A 10,174-nucleotide genomic window follows, 5' to 3' on the forward strand; every position below is an offset into this window, starting at 1 on the left:
TGTAAACATTTGAGCAGGAGCCATCATCCCATGATGGGTGATAAAATAGAGAAACCTGAGTAATGGAAGATAGGAAGGAGGGAAAAGAGTGGGTGGAGAGGAGAGGGGAGGGGTGGGGAAGAGAGGGGATGTGTGGCAGGGAGTGACCACAGGGAGGGAGGGAAACATCCAATTATGGATCATTGGTCCTGACAAATACTGCTTTTTGTTTTGTCTTCTTTATAAGCAAAACATGTACATGGGGCAACTCCTGACCAGAATTTTTAATCGTAAAACTATCCATAGGTGGCAGAATCCATATTTTTCCTGTACAAGATTTACAGGAACACAATTTCAAAGCGTATTTCAGCAGCCCAACATATTCATTTTTACAGTTTGGAGATTAGCCAGTTCTTAAGATTGAGCACTATATGTAGGGATTACCTCACCCATGTTGACATGCAGCCAGCACTGTTGGTAAGAAGCCACTTCATGACTTCAAAATATTTTTAAGATGGTGAAGGAGAATAAATATGAAAGAAGCAATTCCTCTCCTATATTGGCAGAAGGTAGACACCTTGGTTTGAATTTTATTCACGACATTTGTGGCTTGAAAGGAGAAACTAACTGGTTTTGCCAGCTCCCTATTAAAGAAATGAGAGGTGGAAATATCCAGGATTTATCAATAATTTTAACACTATGGTTTTCCACAAGAATTCAGAGAGGACTTTTTTAGGGTTAGGGGAAAATGTGTACACACAGCAGCCATCAGTATGACTGCCACACATGTATATGTAGGGAAACTGCTTCTGAATAGAGGAAGCAAGAACACTGATAGCAACGACTTGACCATATCTCAAATTGTGAAATAAGGACTCGAGATGTATGATGGCTTGTTATTGTTCTATCTTCAGGTTCTTCATCTTTCATTTCTTTCAGTGTACAAATTAATTAGATAAAAAGCAGTCCATTTATGTCAACTCAGGCTACAATTACAATTCCCATGTCTACAAAAAGATTTGAGCTTCTGACTGACAGTTATTAAAAAGAAAGAAATTAGTTCATGGAGTATAAGTAATTGTGGAATGGAAAGAAGTGACACTGCTGCAGCCCAAGAGAATGTTTATTTGCCCTCAGATCTCTGATGAGTTGCATTGGAGTCTGGAGGTAACCTCCAAAGAGTGATTGCTCCTGGCTTTCTGAAGCTGGTGTGTTAGCTTCGCCTGGCTGGGTTCTGGCCAACCATCTGTCAACAGAGCTTGCCTTGTTTAGCCTAGCAAAACAAAAGCTGAGAGAGATATAGTCACTCTCTATAAACACTTTGGGGATAAACAAGGGAGAGGAATAAGAACCGTTTAATCTAAGGGATGATATTGGCATTAAAACAAGTAGAAACAAACTGGCTATGAATAAATTTTGGTTAGACTTTAGACGGCCTTTCAGCAGAAGTACAGTTGCAAAATAGCCTTCTTACAGCTGTAATTGGAGTTATACAGCTTCAGGATTTTCAAACCAGGAGTCTTCTCTGTTTATGAAGAGAATTTTATTACATTGTCTCCAAAACCTCAGTAAAATGATGCCTGCTCTGTACCAAAATATTCCCCACTGATCATTACTCTCATTTATACTGCCACAAAACAGTAGGCTTTGCAAAGCCATGTGAATATTAGTTTCAAAAGACCATTAAATGGATGCCTTTCTGAACATACAGCTTTGAACATCTCGTCATCTATTTTTTTAGCACAAATGCTGGGGATCAGCTGAGGCAAACTAAAATGACTGTGGTTATAAGTATGGACTGTGTCAGGTAAGTAGCACTGCAGCTCTCCTTGCATAATTGATGATGCCCTCACAAGTTAAACATCACCTTTTAATGCAGATCCTGTGGTACTCTAGATGAGCTTCCATGCCATATGACCAGGAAATATATGCAATTCAATCAAAAATTATGACTATGAGGGACTGGAGGGAAGATGTACATCCCATTAATTTTTTAGGTAAATCCAAATTCAACTATATGAAACCTGGATCTAACACAATAGGTAAATTCATGATTGAATATATCTGCAAATAAGATAAAAAGCCAAAGCATAACTTCCTAATCTGTTTTATAATACACTTGGAATCTCTACCTTCAACTATCAGCCTCATTGAGAAGATACTCTGATTGTGCTTTCTTCATCTCGGAGAAAATTAAAACAGATGCTGAACTAAATCTTGCCTGTTCTTGGCACTGGGCTAGAAAAGGAGGAAGGAAGTTTTACAATGAGCGATGAAAGTCTGAAACAGTTCAAATATTTGGGGGGCTCTGATACATCCAAATAAAATATATTTGTGTCCAGAGAGAGGCTGAGGAATTCAGATGTACATAATGAATAATTATTTGTTATAAGTTTCTGTGACCTTTTATATAGAAATAATTTTCATGCATGAGCTGCATATGAAAAACTCTTTCATATCTTTCTTTATTTACTCAGTAAGGCAGTATGGAAGAACAGAAAACTTGCAGGTTTCCTAAAATGAAAAAAAAAGTGTTCTTCATTTGTTTAGACATGGTTTTTCACATATCCTTTGCAATTTCTTTTTCTGATCCTGAAAAGGTTTTTTCATAGAAAACTTTACAGCTCACTAAATTTATTCTCTTACTTTACTTATTGTGACAGTCATCCTGTAACACTACATTTCCTGTACACATTACACTGTTCTTGAAGGAGACAGCAGACACCAGTTTGGTACTGATGTAGACAGCCCTGAATGTAAAGAGAAAATGATGGCCAGCATTTCCTGGGATGACCTTACCTCTTAGTAGAAATCTGTTAACAGCTCTTCAGAGCTTCAGTTTAAGCCAATGTTTCACTCTAGTTATCAAATCAGATATAAAGTCTCTACTGCTCTACTACTACTGGTTACTCTTTTAGCTGGCAGGCAAAAGTTACGTTGCTGACAGAAGTTAAAACTCCAGTTAGAACTGCTAGAAAAAAGGTAAGAGTTAGAGTTGGACCAAAACACCTTCAGATGTGAGTAACTCAATCCTGCGTTACTGTTTCTTACCACACTTAACATTTGCTGTTGGTCTTTATCAGTGAGTCCAAAAAATGCTCTAATTAGGTAACCACTGACCTCATAGGAGCTAAAAGATTTGAAAACTGGGTTCAGTGATGTCTTCATACTTGAAAAGAAATGAACTTGAACTTACCTATACATTTTCTGTTTGGAAATGCAATGGAAATCACTTTTTGTTGTGTTAATTAGCACGCAGAGATTTCAACTCATTATTAAAATTTAAAATATCAGATAGAAAACAGGTGCTTAATGGAGCTAAAGGTGTTCTGTGGAGTCAGTTGAAAATATCTGACATTTCAAAGTGACTGATGAAAAGGTCAAAATAATCTTTAGCACTGTTATGTGAGTTCCACTTTTACCTATCTTTGGATCTCACAAAGATGCTCTCATTTTCCATGATGGTGAGATGCTGCTGACAGTACAAGCTTTGGAGAACATGCTCTTTGCTAAAGAATACTCTTTTTTTTGTTGTTGTTTGCACAACTATAATGGAATGAAAAAAAATATGCAGACACTGCATAAAATGAAGTAAAAGGTCTTTACTTTTTTTTCCCAGAAATTAAATATTATTAAATAATCCAAACACAGCAGTGGGAACATGTGACTCTGACTAGAGATGTTAGCCAACACCACTGTCAGGGTCCCGGGGAGACCAGCACTCCTCTAACCTGCCCATGGGGAAGAGCCTCATGTCAGACTCCTGGGGCTCCCCACAACCTACCCATGGCCCAAGACCCAACATCAGACTCCTCCCCTGGGTTTCCCCTACACTGCCTGCAGTTCCAGGACCCCATGGCAGCCCCCCAATGCCATCATCCCGTCCCGCAGTTATTCCTCAGCACATGGGGTCCCCCTCCAGCCTCACACAGCCTGGGCTTGCCAGTGGGCCCATGTCCAGGCTGTCCTCAGCCCACTGCCACCCCCATGGCCTTGCCCACCCTCCGGGGGCTCTGTGGGCCTGATGTTGTGGCTGACCCTTGGATGTGCCCCGTCACCATGAGCTGCGCCTGGCAGAGACCCCTGAGCCTGCCCTGCTCCCTCCCTCAGTGTGGGGCTGAGCCCTGTCTCCAGGCCCTGCCCATCAAGCACCTGGATCCCTGGGCTCCCCACTGCCTGGACCTGCTCTGGCAGCTCCCCGGCAGCTGCATCCTCTCTCTAACCCAAACTGCATAGGAAAGCCATGAAAATTTACTGCTTGGCAGGTCTTTTAGAATGGAGGAGATATTTTATAAAGTCATTAAATAGTTAAGATAGTTTTTGTTCCACATTCCATTTAATCCATATGTACAAGCTATATACACGCAAGAAACTGGAAGGGACAAATGCCGTTGCTCAGCAACAAGAAACTGGCAGAAGCTCAAATATTCCACGTTTCCAGCAGACAATGGCTCTCTGAGCTCAAAATCAATAGCATTTGATGCAAAGGAAATGCCCAGTTTATCACACTTGCCATCTAATAACACCTCAAGTGTATTTGTGGCTGGCATACATAAAAACGTATCTGAACTCCAGCTGTTTGAATAATGTATTGAAAAATTCACCCTTTTTTTGCTTAAAAGCCAGTTACAACAAATGAGTTTGTTATTTGTAGGTATTCAGTGAATAATTTATGGAAACAAATGTCACTCTATAGGTTATTCAAGAGATTCAGTTTAACTATTCATGAGCCAGGCTGTTCAAAGACAACTCAAGTCCATCATAAAATCTAAATTATGCTTCTTCATTTGTTCAACGCCCTCTTCCTTTGTGGTTCTTTATATACCACCTTGGTTTTATGCATACACAAATAAGTCTCACATTTTGTTTCTTCTGCTACACCTATCCTTTTCCTGTTTTTTTACTTCCCTTCAGTCTTTTTTTTCTTCAAGTTTTCTCTTGGCCTTTCCATAATTTCTCCTCTCCTCTTCAGGGCTACAATTATCTGCTTAGAAGATGAATTTGTGTTATCCCTCTCAGTAAGTTGCTCCTTTGAGGCACTTAGTCTTGGCACCAGGCAGAGGAAGGCATGGCCCCACCAGTCACCAAAAAGGTGGAGCTGGGAGTAGTACCAGCAGACAGGAGTTATGGAGCTCGGTAAAGTACTGATGCTATGGTCCTGGGATACAGCACAGAAGAGACAGACAAGAATCTGAATTTCCTGGTGTTGAAAAATTATGGTGGTGAGAACTTCATCAAAAAATGAGTTTTACTGTCCATCATTTTACTAATAAAAACTTAGGCATCATCTGCTTAATGCTTCTCATTGAGCTATCACCACTCTGTCCTGCCTTAGACACTTGTCTTAAAGCAGGATGACTCCCTCTCTATCACTACCAATTTTCTTCATGGGATATAGATGGATCCTAAACAATTAACTTCAACAAAGTGCCTAAACTTAAAAAATTCAAAGTTGGATGAGATTAATCCCATCCAATTTTCAGAATGGCACCAACAGCCCACAGGATTTAATTATTTTTTCCTTCGTATCTCATACTAGTACTGGGACAAGATCATACATTTTAGGAAAAAACCTAACCTTGAATTCAAAATGTTAATTAGCAATTAATCAGAATCACAGCTATTGAAAAGTATATTAGATATGGGGTTAAGAATTCTTTGAGGGGTTCTCCTGGAAATTTACATTGGTGGAGAAGGAGCTTTTGTAAAATGTTCCAATGGTTAAATGTAGCTTCCTTATCACATGCTGAGATTGCCAAAATATATTTATGTATATATGTTTAATCTAATTTCATTCCAGAATAGTGGAAACAGTTGTGTCAATGAAAGAAGAAACCCAGGAGAGTAGAAGAAGCCTAGCCTTGTGGGGGTTATATTTTAATGTTGTGCATAAAATTGTCCTAAAAAACATGTTAAGGTTTAAAAGCCCTCTTGCTCCTTTTATCTCTAAAAAATATAAGATTTCCATGCCATCCAACTTTTGGTTATTAAATTATCAATATTAGTATTATTATTATCCAGTAAAAAAGAACTATAACTGGTCATATATCAAACACATTTTGGTTTGTGGATAAACAGATTGCCTAAGGTAAAAGAATATCTTTTAAAATTTGCTACCTTCATAAATAGTTTGAAAAATGCAAATTATATAATGGATGTAACCTAAGTTAGCACTTCTCAGTCTTCATTCTTCCAAAGGTTAAAACAAAACCTTGTTTCCTTGCTTTTATAATGAAAAAACCTACATTCATATTCAAGACTAGAGGATTTTTTTGTTTCCTTTCACTGATGCAAAATTATACCTGTCGTGAAAAATGTCATTGTTTGCTACATGTGTCTTGAAATTTTGATTCTATATCACTGAAGATATAACCTCAAAGACACTAGGTTATAAAAACAGCTATAAAAAAACCCAGTGATGTTATTTTTACTTGTTTTCTGCAATGTGTGCCCTTATGGGCTTTTAAAGTCATGTTTTCTAGTTTTTATCTACTTCTATAAAGACAGAACGCTTAATAGAGAAGACAAACAAAAAACTTGCATCTGAAACTCTTACTTATCTACAGAAATCCAGGAGATGGTTCTGGAAAACCAATGTGGTCAAATGAGGTGGCTTTAAAAGGCATTATTTAGGGGAAGCAGATCTGGGATGTTCAATATTTGTTTACAAAGTTTCCTGTCGCCAACAAAACACAATAATTACTTGCAAAATCCATAAGAAAGGACAAACCAGAGTTAGGATTTGAGTTGATGCTCAACATTTCAGGTGCAAAGTAGCTCTGATTTGGCTGTTTCCCTGATGATATATTAACTTCTTAATAGAAGTTGATCTAGTTAATTACTGAAGTAACATGCCCATGTTAATGAACCTTGAGGCCCAGGATTTTTCTCAGAAGCCAGTTATAAATATAATGAAGACTATAGATATAAAGTGGCTAAATCAATTGACCCAGAGGCTTTTACAGGACTGATCCCACAAGACAGTTCTTTTAAAAAAAATACTTTCTTGATTTTGTTCAGGTAATTCTTGTTGTAGGAGACAGTGGATTTTTGGTTTTGTGTTTTGGGGTTCTGGAGTTTTCTTCTTTCTTTTTTTTTTTTTTTTTTTAGAGATTCTTGTACACTAATCTTATGGAAATAACAGTTGAAGAATATTGTAGTCCTAGAATACCTGTCAACAACCTTTAGAAAGACATTAATTCCCAATGGTGGAAATTCCCAAGAATGTAGAACAATAATTCCTGATCACTAGGATCAAATTCTGTTCCTACTGCTTTTACTGGTAAAGTTGGCCTAACTTTACTGGGAATATGACTTTTTAATATTCATCCATAGGCTATTAACAAGCATTAGCATGCTGCAGCTATGCCCATAAATATTCAGATACTCTTCAGTAAAACTCCATACTGTTCCATCATTTGTTTCGAAGTATTTACAAATAATTACCTGTGTTAAGGAACATTAACAACTCCAGGAGTTACAGAAAAATTACAGGAGGCATCATCAGCTTCTTTCATTCAATTTTTCCTAACTTTGGTTTCCATGACAACAAAGGAGGCAATTCCACAAATCCAGCAGCTCATTACTTGAGACAGTCTGGTGTTTTCTCTGGAGAAGTGAGGCACTTTTTTTTTTTTTTTTTAAGTCTCTTGTATGAAATTCATAATTCAATGGATGAAATCTGAAGGAAAAAGTAATTGAAGTGAAGCCTCTCTTTCGGTACGTGGTATATTTTGTGAAGAACACTTACTGAGACTTATATTGGTTCTTCCTCCACTCCCAACTCACTGATTTATGTTGATGCCTTGATGGGTGTTACCAACGTTTCTTCTCTTGCTTTTCTGTGACAAAATCTAACATAATTTGAACACCCTCTAAGAAAGAAATACTTGTAAAGTGAGGGAGAGATTATTTTCTTTTTTTTTTCCCTGAAGCACAGCATCCAGAAATCTGCATTTTCCCAGGAAGTGAATGAAAGTACTGTTGATCTCAGCCATGTATGAACTCTCATTATGTTAGGAAATACCTCTTGAAAATGCAACTAAGCAAGATCCCAAGTTTTGCTAAGAATTGCCTTTAAGACTTGCTTATTTTTATATGTTACATTTGAGGAATCCACATATAGAAAAGCAATTTGATGAAGAAGGCACAAATCAGTCTTGTTATAAATGTACAGACAGTACAAAAAGGTTTCTTTATCAATGACCTGGCTCTATCACTGGAAAAATATCCTTTTAGAAAGGGTATTGGTGTAGTGAAGAATATAGTATAATATATATTTCATTAGTTGTCTAAATGCTCCACAGACAGGCAAGGCAAGAGGAAATATAAACCAAAATGAACATTTGAATCATGAAATGTAAGTAAAAAATCCTTTAAGAAGAAGCATTTCTTGCTATTATCCCCATTTAAAATACAACACCGTAATACATGAATATACAGTTTCAGGATTTGGTTCCAAATTCTTCCATGGGTTTTAAAAGGTCACACTAGCAGTGGTCCTGATGGAATCAGATCTTGTAGGAAATTGTTATTTTCTTCACAGTCTTAGCATCTTCAACATAAAAGAAGTTAGGTTTTTTATGACCACTTTCGAAATGCTGAAAGCCAGACACTGTTGTTAAGCAGTAAATGCATTGCTTGCAATGTTTCCTGCATTTTCTAGCATAGCATAAAACCAGATTAGCTGCATAGACGTTCAGGTCCCTTAAATCTGTATTCATCCACAACTCGTGTTTCCTAATACTAAATGAGGTTCTTTGAGTCCAGAAGTTTTAACTAAACAACAGAAAAAAGAAATCAACTGCTTCACCACAGAGAAAGTGTCTCAAGTATCACATAGTGGCACAACAAGATCTTTCAACAACAGCCAAACCAAATCAAACCAACAAAACAAACAAAATAACCTCCAAAAATTTAGTAAAGAGAAATGCTGTATGCAAATGGCAGAAGGGTCATAAGTAAAGCAGCAGCAAAGGAGTGTGTGAGAGGACTGACTTGCCCTTCACCAAAAAAAAACCCCAAAAATATCATGTTTACTTGCAAGCAATCCCTAACTTCCCAGCTTATTTTTGATGTGGTGGAGGACTCCAGCTCTACTTTTATGAAATCACTACATTAAGAAAAGCCTGATTTAAAAGGGATCCATCTGGAAGAAAGACTTCTAATCAAAAGATGTGACTAAAGACCTGATACTGCTCTAACTTTATTTCCCCTTGTTTCTGTATGTGATTTGTAGCTGGTGTTTTTCAAGGCTCAACTGTTCTGGCTTGACTTCATTATCCAGACCCCAGTCATAAACAGGATTTTCCAACAGTTAAAAAGGCTTTGTAGCTTATGATCCACATGTTCATAAGGTTCCATGAACTATGTGTTGTGAACTAACAAAATATTTCTCAAGAAACCCGAAGGCAATATATTGTCATGCAGCAACCTGTTTGCCTGGTTTGGGATTTTTTTTCTAAAGTGTTCAAACTGGAAAGTTTCTTGTAGTCCACGACTGGACACAATGACACACACCTCACACTCCAGCATAATGCAACTGTATGCTGTAGCAGGATTGTGGGCAGTAAAAACTGATAATATTAGAGGGTATAAATAACCTAGACATATTATTATTTTTGACTGAACTTATACTTCATTTTACACTAGCATGAAATCCACCTGTGAATTTAAATCCATGAAGTAGTAAAATTAGTAACTACATAAGGACTGAGTTTCCTTTGTAGAAATGTGCAGTTTGTTTTTAGAACTGCGTTTTGTAAATGTTTTATTGACCTAGTGTTTGAATGGAGAAACATGTTTATTCAGACTACACATTTGTTAACAGTGCTTTGAAATGAAAAAGTGCTTTGGCTTTCCCCCAAGAAAATTTTGTTTGGGATGTGCAAAGGAAATCTGGAACGATATGATTTCTGTTAAGGTTGTTAATTTTCTTTTGTAAAGGATACAAGAAAGTTTCATTCATCTGCCTTTAAAGTGAACTGAGAGCATCAAAACTAGGAGTTACTGGAATATACATTCTGAAATGCCCTGAAATGCCCTCTCTGTGCGTCAAGAAGGCTGCAGGTTCTACAGAATGTTTTCCTGAGCCACTGTCATATCACCAAACAGTTTTGCCTTTCAAATACATGACCCTGGGTGCACATCTGAGGTGATGCATTTGTTTCTCGACACCAGAGGGAAGGTGACTTAT

The sequence above is a fragment of the Corvus cornix genome, chromosome 1A (genome assembly GCF_000738735.6).
Source record: "Corvus cornix cornix isolate S_Up_H32 chromosome 1A, ASM73873v5, whole genome shotgun sequence".
Lineage (NCBI taxonomy): Eukaryota > Metazoa > Chordata > Aves > Passeriformes > Corvidae > Corvus > Corvus cornix.